The sequence below is a fragment of the Eschrichtius robustus genome, chromosome 14, assembly GCF_028021215.1.
Source record: "Eschrichtius robustus isolate mEscRob2 chromosome 14, mEscRob2.pri, whole genome shotgun sequence".
Taxonomy (NCBI): domain Eukaryota; kingdom Metazoa; phylum Chordata; class Mammalia; order Artiodactyla; family Eschrichtiidae; genus Eschrichtius; species Eschrichtius robustus.
In genome coordinates this window covers 41,559,395-41,572,170 of record NC_090837.1, presented here as the reverse complement: position 1 = coordinate 41,572,170, position 12,776 = coordinate 41,559,395, and positions in this window count along the sequence as shown.

Below are 12,776 nucleotides of genomic sequence, written 5' to 3'. Positions count from 1 at the left end.
TTTTTATTTGTTTGTTTTTGGTTTTGTTTTAATTTATTTATTTATTCATTCATTTATTTATTTATTTTGGCTGTGTTGGGTCTTCGTTGCTGTGCCCGGGCTTTTCTCTAGTTGCGGCGAGCAGGGGCTACTTTTCGTTGTGGTGCGCAGGCTTCTCATTGTGGTGGCTTCTCTTGTTGTGAAGCACGGGGTCTTGGCATGCGGGCTCAGTAGTTGTGGTTCGCAGGCTCTAGAGTGCAGGCTCAGTAGTTGTGGTGCATGGGCTTAGTTGCTCTGCGGCATGTGGGATCTTCCCGGACCAGGGCTCGAACCTGTGTCCCCTGCACTGGCAGGCAGATTCTTAACCACTGTGCCACCAGGGAAGTCCATCAGCATTGTTGAGCTTACTGGTGACTCTCCTGTGGCCAAGGCTAAGAGGAGAAAACACCACTACAGAACTGAGCCCATTGAAAGCAACAGGAATCTTGAAATAATAGAGGACTAGTGGCAGCACCTCATCATCTGAAGCAAGGTAAGCACAATTATCACAATAAAATCAAGGTCAGAATAGAAGCCAGGGACACTCGGAGAGCTATGGAGATGGTAAATAGAACACGATGTTCCTAGGGGCAAGACTGATGAGCAGCCAGCAAGGTATTGCACAAATTATCCAACTAAAAGAAATCAAGAATGGATGATCAAGAGTCTCCAGGCAGCTGCCCAAATAAAAAGTCATGATCGCTTGCCAGGCTTCTGGACCTGAGCCAGTTCTCGTTTCCAGAAGAACTGAAAAAGAAGTCAGGTCCCCACAAAAAAAGACATTGGGATACCACAGCAAGTGTATTCGATAATAATTCTCCTAGTGCTTCCCCAAAGTGACCTACAGCCATTAACTCACGTAAACATCCAGTGAGAGAATGGGAACTTACAAAGATTGCTGGTCCCAGAGTCTGAGTTGACTTTGATTCCCAGGGACCCAAAGCACCATTCTGCCCTCCATTATAATTGAGGAATATGGAATCCTGTCATGACCCAGGTCCAGCCCAATATGGGTCCATTGGGTCCACAGACCCATCCAGTGATCATCTCCCTTACCCAAATATATAATTGGAATGGGCACACATGATAAATGTCAGAACCCTTACATCAGGTTCTTGATCTTTGGGATAAGAGCTATTGTAGTGGGGAAAGCCAAGCGGTAGCCTCTGAAATGTCCCCTCTGCTTCCCCCACCCCAGGATAGAAAATATAAAACAAAATTATATCTCAAGGGGAACGGCAAAAATTAGCACCATCATCAAAATTTTAAAGAATGCAGGAAAGGTGATTGCCATGATGTTCCCATTTGATTTACCTACCACTCTGACCCCTCCAAAAACCGTATTGATCATGGTGGATGAGAGTGGACTACCACCAGTGGTGTGCTGGTAAATGTTTCACAACCGGCTCTCCAGGGGTCAGGGGAGGCTTGCTTTGTAGCCTTTGCCAATTTCCACGGTATAATGCTCCCACCATAGGCTTGACAGCCAGCTCAACAAGGCTTCTGAAAATGTAGCAGTCGGCTCTCACAGGCCAGCATGGGGCTGCTTCAGCACACAGATTACCACAGACTTGACTAAGCAGAAGTCTCAATTGTAGCCGCTGTGGCTAATGTGGTATCTTTGACACAACCTTCAGCAACCTTCACAACCATAGCTAGTAAGCTGGATAACTTTTCTTTTCCATCCCTATCAGAAGGAAGGTTCAGGAGCAATTCATATTTGCATGGGATGGATGGCAGTATACAGCTGTCTTCCCCCAGGGCCTTGTTAACTGTTAATTCCCCAGGCCCTCTGTTGTAGTATAGTCCAAAGGGACTTGGACATTCCGGAGATTTCCCAGGACATCACATTGGTCCACAATATCACTAACATCCTGTTAATCAAGGATTTGTAGAAAGTGGCAAGTACTTTGGAATATCTTGGTGAGAGATATGAGCTTCAAAGGTGGAAGTTAAGCCCTAAGAAGATTCGGGAACCCACTATATCAGTGAAGAGTTTTTAGAGGTCAAGCAGACCGGGGCTTATGGGAACATTGCTCCCAAAGTAAAAGACAAATTATTGTGCCTTATGCCTTTTAAAGTTATTATTATGCAGGTGCACTCAGCGGTGCCACATGGGCCAGATGATCCAGTAGAGTGTCTGAGGCAGGGAGAAAAACACCATACCAAGTTTGTGACACAAGGTTCCACTCCCCCTGCTGCCAACAGCCCATAGTCAATGACTAGCTGATGCAGGAATATAAAGCCTTAGCCCTTGCTTCCATTTGGGACAACTCTGAAGAGCTCCTCCTCATCTGAGTTTCTCTCCAGATCTCCCTGGAGAATCAGCTGAGGGCTCAGTAGCAAATGCCTTGGAGGTTCAGCCTCCCCCACTGCCTGTTCCTGCCATCCTCAATTCTTTGCAGATGCATCTCTCAGGAATACTCTCCAAGAAACCTTCTCCATGCAACTCTCCATCTCAGAGTCTGTTTCCAGGGAACACCATCTATGACAGCCTCCAATGGAACTCTAAATCCCACTCTTTCTTTATCTAGACAAGCTCTGCTTTTTTCTCTTTATTTCTTATCAGCGTTATTGTTACTGTCCGGTGCTCCCTGGTAAGATTTCCACTGACGGAAAAAAATGGCAAAAGTAGAATCAGTCAATGTCTCACTCTTGAAGGAACACCTTGGGCTTATTGCCTTGTAACAGACCATTGCCTGCTGAAGCTTGATGTGGAGTTTGGACTTTGCCACAAAGTCCAGATGGAAAATACGTTGTCTTTTCACATGCCACTGGCAGAGCCTTCCAGTAGAGTTTCAAGAAGTGTTCTGAGGTCATATTCATCCAAAAATGAACATAATAAATTAATTTTAATTGACTGATCAACTTAATTAATTAATCAACTTGGTTTATTAAACTTAGCTAATGATGTCAACCCTGAGTGGGAGGTAAGGAGTAGTGGCAGCATATGTGACATATATTTGCATAGCTATTCTAGAAATCGTACAAGGCTAAGGAACTGGTAATGAACATGAGCAGAGGGAAACACCAGGGTGAAACCCAGAACTACTACAGAATTGCATGTTCCAGAAGTGTGGGCTGCTTTACTAGAGCAGAACTCCTGGGTTAGAAGCAAGGCAGAACATTTCTTCCCATAAATGAGATGGTGCTGCAAGTATTAACCCCATGCAGCCGTCAGATTGGAGGCACTTGGCCTGAAGGGCACTGAACAGGTCGCCTTAGAATCCAGACACAGTGGGACACCAAGTGCAGAATTCCTTCTGAGACTGTGGTGACCTAAGACTTCCCAGGACCAGAAAGACTCACAAGATTGGCCACAAGAATCATGAAGAGAGAAAAATCAGTCCTACTTGTGATCGAAAGGAATTAACTATAAAACTGAAAGATTTTAGGACTACTTGAGAATCCAAAAAGGTGACTATTACAAACTAAATAAGTGTATCAAAGTCAGTAGCATTCCCAAGTAAGTTATAAAATACAATACAGAAAAGCAGATCTCACTCACACTGTATGTGTGTATATGGGCATGTGCTGTGTGTGTGTGTGTGTGTGTGTGTGTGTGTGTGTGTGTGTGTGTGTGTGTGTGTGTATGTGTATCATAGCTATTTAGTTTGAGAAGTAACTTAGCAAAAAAAATTTCTTAATGAAAAATAATTTAAATATACACATATACACACACAGATATAGATGTAGATATAGATATAGATATAGATATAGATATAGATATAGATATAGATATAGATATAGATATAGATATAGATATGGAGAAAGAGAGAGAACCTCTATGGGAGGAACAAAAAACCCTGAGCCTGTCCTGAGCTGTTACCCTCAGGTCTTTACGTCCCCCTGCTCTGGTCTTTGCCACAAGGTGGCTGACAACTCGAGGCTGCGGTTTCCGGCCCCTGTGTCAGCTTGTTGTGGCAGGATTTGGTGAACAGGAGGCACTGCTGGGAGACTAACGGGCAGGAGAAGAAAGAAACTGGGGTGTTGTGCCCCCTCCTTCTGTGGCTCAGGAGCCAGCCCAATAGTGATGGTATTTTCTCCACAGCTCCAGCTCCCACTCTAGCTTCTGCTGGCTGACTGGCAGCTCCAGTAACACCGCCTCCTCCCTCGGACCCTCCAGCCTAGGGTGTGGGGACTTGCTGTTGCTGCTGATCTCTGGGTTACCTCACTGTCCCATTTGCCTTCTCAGCTTTTTTACCACCCATGTAACCAATCCCCAGCATTCAATACACTCTGTTTAAAGTACTCAGATGGTTTCTGTGTCCTGCTTAGACACCGACTGTTCTGAAAACTAAAAAGTTTACTGAGGAATAAAATAAAGATTTAATTATTGAAAAGACCAATTTCCTGGCTACAGCTTCTCACACCCCTACTTCATTTGCACTCTCCTCAGGCAGCTCAATGGCTAAACAGAAAATGTGAACACTGACCATCTAGGCTCCAGATCAGGATGAAAAGGGAAGATCCAAACAATTGCTAGATAAAGAAGAGAGTGAAACTCTACAGAAACTATTTAGAACAAATAACCATTCAGAAAGAAATGTCCCTATTCCAAAATGACCAACATGGTACCTAAACAATAATTCTAGAACAACAACAAAAAAGAGGATATGGAAGCAAGCATGTAATGAATAAAGAAGTTTAGATGATTATTTAATCTAAGAAAACAAAGAAGTTTTTAAACAACAACTATTTTGCATTCCCAAGATAATCAAAGAAATGGAGTGAAAGATGATAAAACAAGATATACTGGGACGAAAAGGCAATCAGAAGAGTTGAGTAAATATGTTGGAAACAAATGATAGAGTAGAATTTTAAGATGGTACTAGAAACAGAATTAAATCTATAGAACTATGATGATGGCACAAAGCATAGGTTTCTGAAAATCATCCAGAATGAATAGGGAAAGAGTTTAAAAGATAAAAGCAAATGGATGGAATATGGTTGATGTGGCCAACCAATAATGGAAATCTAATATATAAATAACTGCTATGCCTGAAGGAAATAACCAAAGAAAGCAACAAACAATATTAAAAATCACAGTAGAAGAAAATCTTTGTGTAAATGAAAGAACTCAGAATGCTGTCTCTATACCAGACAAAATAATAATAAAAAAGTCAGCAAATCAAATCTGGCAAGTCGTTGAATTTCAAATATGAAGAAAGTGCCCAATAAGCATTCAGGTAGAAGTAATAAGTTACTGACATAAGAAAGAATGTAGATAACGCTCAGACTTTCCTTGAGAACCATGAGGTGGCAAAAAATAGCGAAGTAATGTCCACAGTATTCAAGGAAAAGACGTGACCCAAACATGAACAAAGTTTTATATATATATATACACACACATACACATACATGAAGGCACTGTAATATATGCAAAGATCAAGAAGTCTTATCACCTAGCCACCCATACTAAAAACCACTGAAAAGTAAGTCTGCCAATTGAGAGAAATTGAAATAATACTGAAACCAGTTAAATACATTGCTAAATCTAAGAAACTGTAGTTATTGTGGTTGCAAATCAATATAGCAATGTTATCATTCTTGAAAAACCTACACAACTCAGGACAAAAATCTCAGAGCATCTTAAAAGGAGTGGAAGGGGAGAAGGGGAAGGAAGGGGAAGTGTGCTAATTTCCTCCTTTTATCTTCCAAAGTCCATCAATACCACTTTGATTCTGAAGTGATAAATTGAGAAATATGAGTTTAAATAATTTATTTGAGAGAAGAAGCAACAACTTAGAATACATACACCTTTGAAATTATCAGGGAGAACAAAAATCAAGGAAGCTTAAAAAACGTTTAAAAACCTGAAATAAAATAGATATTTAATTAGTCAGCTTTTTCTAAAAGCTCACTTTTCCTGAGTTTCTCATTGTGATCTAAATTTGCATTTCCTAAATGACTAACAGGTAGGGCACCACTGGCTGTTTAGATATCCTCTTTTGTGATGTGCTTGTTTATGTCTTTTATCTTTTTTCTGTGGGCTTATCTGTCTGTTCTTATTTATTCGTAGAAGTTTTTATATGTTCTGAGTGTCAGTCTTTTGTCAGGTATATGTCTTGTGAATTTTGTCTCTGACTCTGTGGATTGCCTTTTTACTTAAGGATTTTGTTTGATGAACAGAGATTTCTAAACTTAATACATTACAATTCATTATTTTTCCTTCATGGTTAGCACTGTATGAATCCTGTTTAAGAAATTTTTGCTATTTTCAAAATTATAAAGATGTTTTTATGGATTTTCTTCTATAAAAAAATGAGTTTCTAATTTACAAAAAAAGTTGAAAGAATAATATCAGGAATTCCCATATTCAGAATTGTTCCCATAATGTTCTTTAGAGCAAAGAATCAAATCCAGGACCACATGTTCCACCCAATTGGGCTGAATCTCTAGCTTCTTTTGATCTGGAACAATTTCCATGTTTTGTTAACTTTCATGATGTCAACGTTTTTTTAAGATCATTGGCCAGAAGAATGTCTCTCAATTTCTGTCCAGTATTTCCTCATGATTAGAGCCATGTTTTGCACTTTGCCTGGAATATCACAGACAATGTGTTCTTTTTATTGCACCCAACTGGACAGCACATAACATCTATTCCTGTTCTTACCAGTGGTGTTAGCTATGACAACCTCGTTAAGGCGATATCTGCCAGGTGGCTCCTGCAAAGATACGTTTTCCCTTTTGTGATTAATAAATTTTTTTTTCAGGGAGATACTTTGAAATTATGTAAAATCTCCTTCCTCAGTGCACTATCACACACTCAGTTTAGCAGCCATTGATATTTCTTGCATGCGTTACAATGAAAACTGCCAAATAATGATTTTTCTCTTACCATCAATCTTTCTGCTACAAGGAAGAACTTTCTCTTCTCCCAATTTGTTTATTTATGTCATTGTGGACTTAAAAAGTTCTCTTTTCTTCAATAGATTATAATCCGTTACTATTATTATTTATTTTGATGCTCAAAGTGTCCCAGAGTTGGCCAGTGGGAGTTACTTCCAGCCAGCATCTGTGCTCTCCATCATTCACTGAGCATTTCCTTATATTCTGGCACAACAAGGTGTTCCAGGATCATCTTGTCCTTCCCTTGCCCCAGCCCTGGAGTAAGCCGTTTCTCCCAGGAGCCCTGGTAAAGGAGTATATGGAAACCAAGATCTGGATGCTAAGTGTGCTCTGGATACTAAGGGTGTCATTGTCCCAAAGCCCTGTGAATGAACAGAGCTTAGAAAATATATGTGTGTACACATCATACACACACATACACACATCACATTTACATCTATATTTATTTCTCTATTTATCTCTATATATTAAAAGCCATATGAGTTCATGCTGGTTCCTCCAATTCCAATCCAACACTCCAGGGTTTATTCTAGTTAGAGCTAACAGACAAAACACAGGATGCCCAGTTAAATTTGAATTTCAGATGAACAACAAAAAAAAAGTTTTAGTATAAATAATTCCCAAGTGGTACCCTGAATTTTTATTTGCTAAATCTTGCAGCCCTAATTCTAGCTGTCTGTGCTTCCATATATGTTCTCTCTTTTTCCAGTAGTAAGATACCTGACTCCCATCATCGTCAACATATTTCTCAATCCCTCGTCTATGGCCAGTCTCTTAACCCCATGCAGCCCCTGTCCCCACCTTGCACACAAGCCCTGATCCCCACTTGGATGCCTACTTCATTCTGGCCTATTAATGGCTTTTTAGTGACCAATGGATGGAAGGGAAGGAAGGAAGAAAATAAATTTAAAGAATGGATGGGAAAAGGGAAGGGAAATGCAGCTAACGCACAACCCAAAACCTGGCTTAAAACAGCAAACGTGTATTTCTTGCTCACTGGTCTCCAGGTCAGCTGCAGCTCTCCTGGGCTCAGCTGGGCTCTGTTGGTCTCCTGGTGTCTTCTCGTTCTACATCCCAAGATAAAGAGGCAGCCACTGCCTGGGGCTTCTCATACAAGGGGACAGAAGCTCAAGGGACAAGCCACACTCAAGGTGCTTCTTAAAGTCTCTGCTCAATACTGGCCACTATCCCTTCCATCTACACCACACGGGTCAAAGTAAGCCAACAGAGCCCAAAGTTAAGGAAACAGGAAGGAGAATATACTCTTCCCACTAGGAAGTATAGCCAAGTCGGGGGCTGGATGAATCACAGAACAGGTAACAGAACCATCCGCCACCAATGCCAAGTAAGTAAGAACAAACACAACCAAGGTAACAACCATACATAAAGGATAAAGCCATCAATGGGAAAAAAATTCTCACCCTGAATCAAAACACTAAACTCAACTGTACCTAAGAGATAGGTCTAAAATAAAATGACTCAGCACGGTTGAAAGGAAAAGAATATTTTTTAAAATGCAACATAGCATGTTATTATTATCTGAAAATTTGAGCCCAAAAACGTGTGTAGAACTCTCTAGCAAGATAATCATGATAGGTATAGCTAACACTGCTGGGTGGTATATTTGCAAGTTGCTAAGAGAGTAGATCCTAAAGGTACTCATCACAAGGAAAAAAAAATTTTGTAACTCTATGAGGTGATGGATGGTAACTAAACTTATTTTGGTGATCATTCTGTAATATTTATGTATGTCAAGTCATTATGCTGGACACCTTACACTTATGCAGTGTTGTATGTCAGTTACATCTGGATAAAACTGGGGGAAAAGAACTCTCTAGTAAATTAGGCAATTACTTAACCTAAAGGTCAAAAGGGCCTCCTTCACAACAAACCAAGTTTCAAACCTCTTTTGAAAAAGCACAAACACACACTTAACAGTGATAGAAATTACACACGTGAGAGAGAGAGGAGAGACAGAGGTGCATACTATATAGAGATTGTGTCCTGTGTCAACATTTACAAAGTGGGATATTTACAAAAATTAAACGTCAGAGAAAAACCCTTAATAAGTTCCAAATAGTTCAGACCATTCACTGACCACAGCAGAAGACCATATATAAATAGACTAATAGCATAGAAACAACAAATGGAACCCACTCCAGAGGGGTGAGATCATTCTAAATTTCACTGGTGAAAGGAAAAAAATAAAAACTGCAACTGCAGGATATTTTGGAGAATAACAACAATGAGAACAGTACGTGTAACTGCTTGAGCTGGCATTTCTTATTAAAGGGAAAAAGATGTTGGAACAATTAGCTAGCCTTCTGGGGGAAAAAAGTAAATTTGGATCCTTACTGCATAATTCCTTATGCCAGATGAATTCCAGACGGATTAAAAATTAAAATATAAAAAGGGAATTTATACTGAACCACAGATTTTTTTTATAGTTTGGAGGTGGCCGAGGCCTTTCTTACATTAAGCCAAAGACAGAAACTAAAAAGACAATATTGGTATATTAGACTCTATTAAAATTTAAAGTTCCAAAGAGCAAAAAAAAAAAAAAAACTAAAAGAAATTAAACTCTGAGGGAGATATTGCTAAAATTGTAAAACAAAATGTTTAACAGCCCTAATATGCTAAAATAATCATATAAATCCATATGAAGAATTGAAACCCAACCAGAAAAAAATGCAAATTGCATGAAGAAACACTTTAGAAGTGAACAATTCAAATGGCCAGTAAGCACATAAAGAGATGTTCGGCCTTGCCAGTAATGTGTTTGCCTGCACATAAGTGTGTATTATCTGTGCACAGGAAAATGTCTGAAAAGATAGACACCAAAATGTTAACAATGATTATCTCTGGGGAGTGGGATTTCTTCTCTCCCTTTTGGAATAGGTTTGATTTTTTTTTTAATAAGCATATATTAATTTTATACGTTTTATGATTAAACTATTCAGTATACTAAAAACATACAAATAAAAACTGACGACACCTCTTCTGTTTTTTACAAAAAATTTTAAATCTGTTTTTAATTATGTGGTAGAAGAGTGCTATTGACAAGGAGCTATAGACTGAATGTTCCTAATCCCCATTATGATGGTATTTGGAGGCAAGGCCTTTGGGAGGTGATTAGGTCATGAAGGTGGAGCCCCATGATGGGATTAGTGTCCTTATAAATGAGACTCCAGAGAGCTCCCTTGCCCCTTCTGCCATGTGAGGACACAGAGAGAAGACAGACATCTATGGACCAGGAAGCGGGTCCTCACTGGACGCCAAATCTGCGGGCACCTTGATCTTGGCCTTCCCAGCCTCCAGAACTATGAGAAATACATTTTTGTTGTTTAAGCCACCCAGTCTATGGTATTTTTGTTACAGCAGCCTGAAGGGACTATGACATAAGACAAAATGTTCACCTTATATTAGAAAATAATAAGAAAATAGGCTACAAAAGTTATGATTTAATTTTTGTTTTGTAAAGGAGATACATTAAATAACAGCAATTTTCTCCAGTAATGGACTTGTGGGTCATTGCATGTTCTTCTTTGTGTTTTCCAGTAGTCTACAATAAATATTTAGAAAACAACCCTCATTTTTATTTTATTTAAATAATAAGAGTTTACCTGCTACAGGTGGTGACTCGAGACTACGAGGCCCCCACTTCAATCATTCTGAAGTTTGGGTTTCCCAGTTTTCCTTGTAAGGAATAAAGCAGTGACCCATCAGAGGTGTGGAATATTGAGGGATACACAGCACAAATTCTTAGGTAGAAATGTACGCCTCGTCAGCTCCTGAGACTGAAACTGGGAGCAGAGCTATTCATCCAGCATCTAAGCCTTGAGCAGTGATTCACGCTCAGTAAATACTTACGGGGCACCTACCAGTACCAGGCGTGAGGGCAGATAAAGCTGAACTAGACAGAGCCCCTTTCTCCATGGAGCCCACAGTCTAACAGAGAAGACACAGTGAATACATAGTGTCATGTGTGCAGCAACAGACAGGCAGGCTCAGGAGGGAGACTGGAGTGAGGGAGGGGGACCAACCATCCCGCTTTGCCTTGGTATGAGGGGCTTTCTGGGAGGTAAGACTGTCAGTGCTAAAAAAGGGGGAAATCCTGGCCATACAAGTTGGTCACCCTAAAGAGAGGTCAGGAACAGCTTCAAAGCAAAGGTTTGGCCTAAGAAGGGCTCTGAAAAATAATTAGGCATATCTTAGGAGGGTCAAGCCTTTCCCCTGATTTCCTCCCTGCCCAGGATTGGGCTGGAGAGCAGAACTGGTTGTGCAGCAGGTGATTTTCTGCTCTTTGGATTACCAAATCCCTTCCAGAGCTGAGGAGAAAAGAGATTACAGCATGACAAAGGCCACTGATCGTGCAGTGCCCTTCCCACAGGGTGAATACAAGCGAAGCCTCATCCATGACCGATGGGACTGTTGGCCCCATGGAGGGTGCCAGCTGCAGGGCTGCCATGCTGCACCACACCAGGGAGTGCCACTCACACAGAGCACAGCGTCCCTGTTAGCAGTGAGGCAGGACGCCCATCAGGTCCTGGAGGACACTGAGGGCTGTTTGCCTGGTCAGCCTGGGAGAGTTTTCCAGAAGAGCCCCATATGACACTACAACACCATTCCCAGTAACCCATTCATCTTCGCCCAAAGCGGAGTCCTCTATCTGCAGGAGGAATCAAGACAAAGCAAGTTCTTCCACTCTATGACTCCAGAGGAGAGAAAAACAGAATGACGTGGCACCAGGAGCGGTGCAAGGCTGAGCGAAAACCAGGGAGAGTGCGGGCATCGCAAGGGCTCACTGGGTCAGTACGCAGTCTGAGTGGACGCTGAGTCACAGAAACGGGGCTTCACGGGGAAGCCGAGAGAATAAGTAGGTAGCCAGCTCGGTAGGAAGTGAGGAGAGACCCAGTCGGCCACGGATCACAGGGGTTCCAGCTGAGTACACAGGGCTCCACTGCGTCCACCCGCTCGCCCTGAGTGGCTATGGGCCCGCCCTACGTACCGCCTTCATCCCTGACATCTTGAAGCGACCATCAGGCCTCTGACCATTATACTCGGACCTTGGGGTTCCAGAAAGAGTCAACTGAGTTCCTGTCTTTTCTATTTCTGAAGGGCAAGCTAATTCAGTGATGACAAAACCCCTTTGCCAAGCCATTTCTCTTCCCAGCATGCCTCCCAAACCCAACACGTACCAAAATTATGCTGAGCTTGCTATTTTGGGAAAGGGGGCCCTGACATTTCCAAACCTATCTCTGCGACCCAGCAACGTCCCCTTGCCTCTGAGTGGGAAGCGTCATCCCCTGAGAAGACAGGAAAGCAGCAGGTCAGAGTCACTGGCCTGACTGCTCCTCACTGGTTCCTCTGAGCGGGCATCTCCACCTCCAGGGAGAAGGGAGGAACCGTGCCAACCCTTTCACTCTCACTGTCCTCTTCCTTGGCTGGCATATGTTTCAAAAGCTATGGTATATCCTCCCTCCATCAAGCCAAGACTGGCTTAGACATTGTTGAAGAAAATAGAGGTCAAGAGCAGTCTGTACTGAGGCATACATAGGGGTTTCTCTAAAATACACAGGTGGCTCTGGCATGGCCCCATCAGGCTCCTATATACCAGCGGTCTGCAAAACACTGACTGTGCCCCACCCTCACCCCCATGAAATGCACTCTGGTCTAGGGCTTTGCAAAATGGGTTCTGTAAAGTAGTAGTCCCCTGAGATGCCTCCACCGCACAGGGTTCTGTGGTCACAGAAGGTCGGCAAGCACAGCATGGCGGAGCCCACGGTTCTGGAGGGCCCTGGAAGACCTCCTGCGGGCCTGAGACCCTGCCACATTTCCTGTCTCCCTGGGAAGCAGGTAGCAATGGGAAACTGACTGCTCCCTGAGGCTTCTACATGAGGGACAGC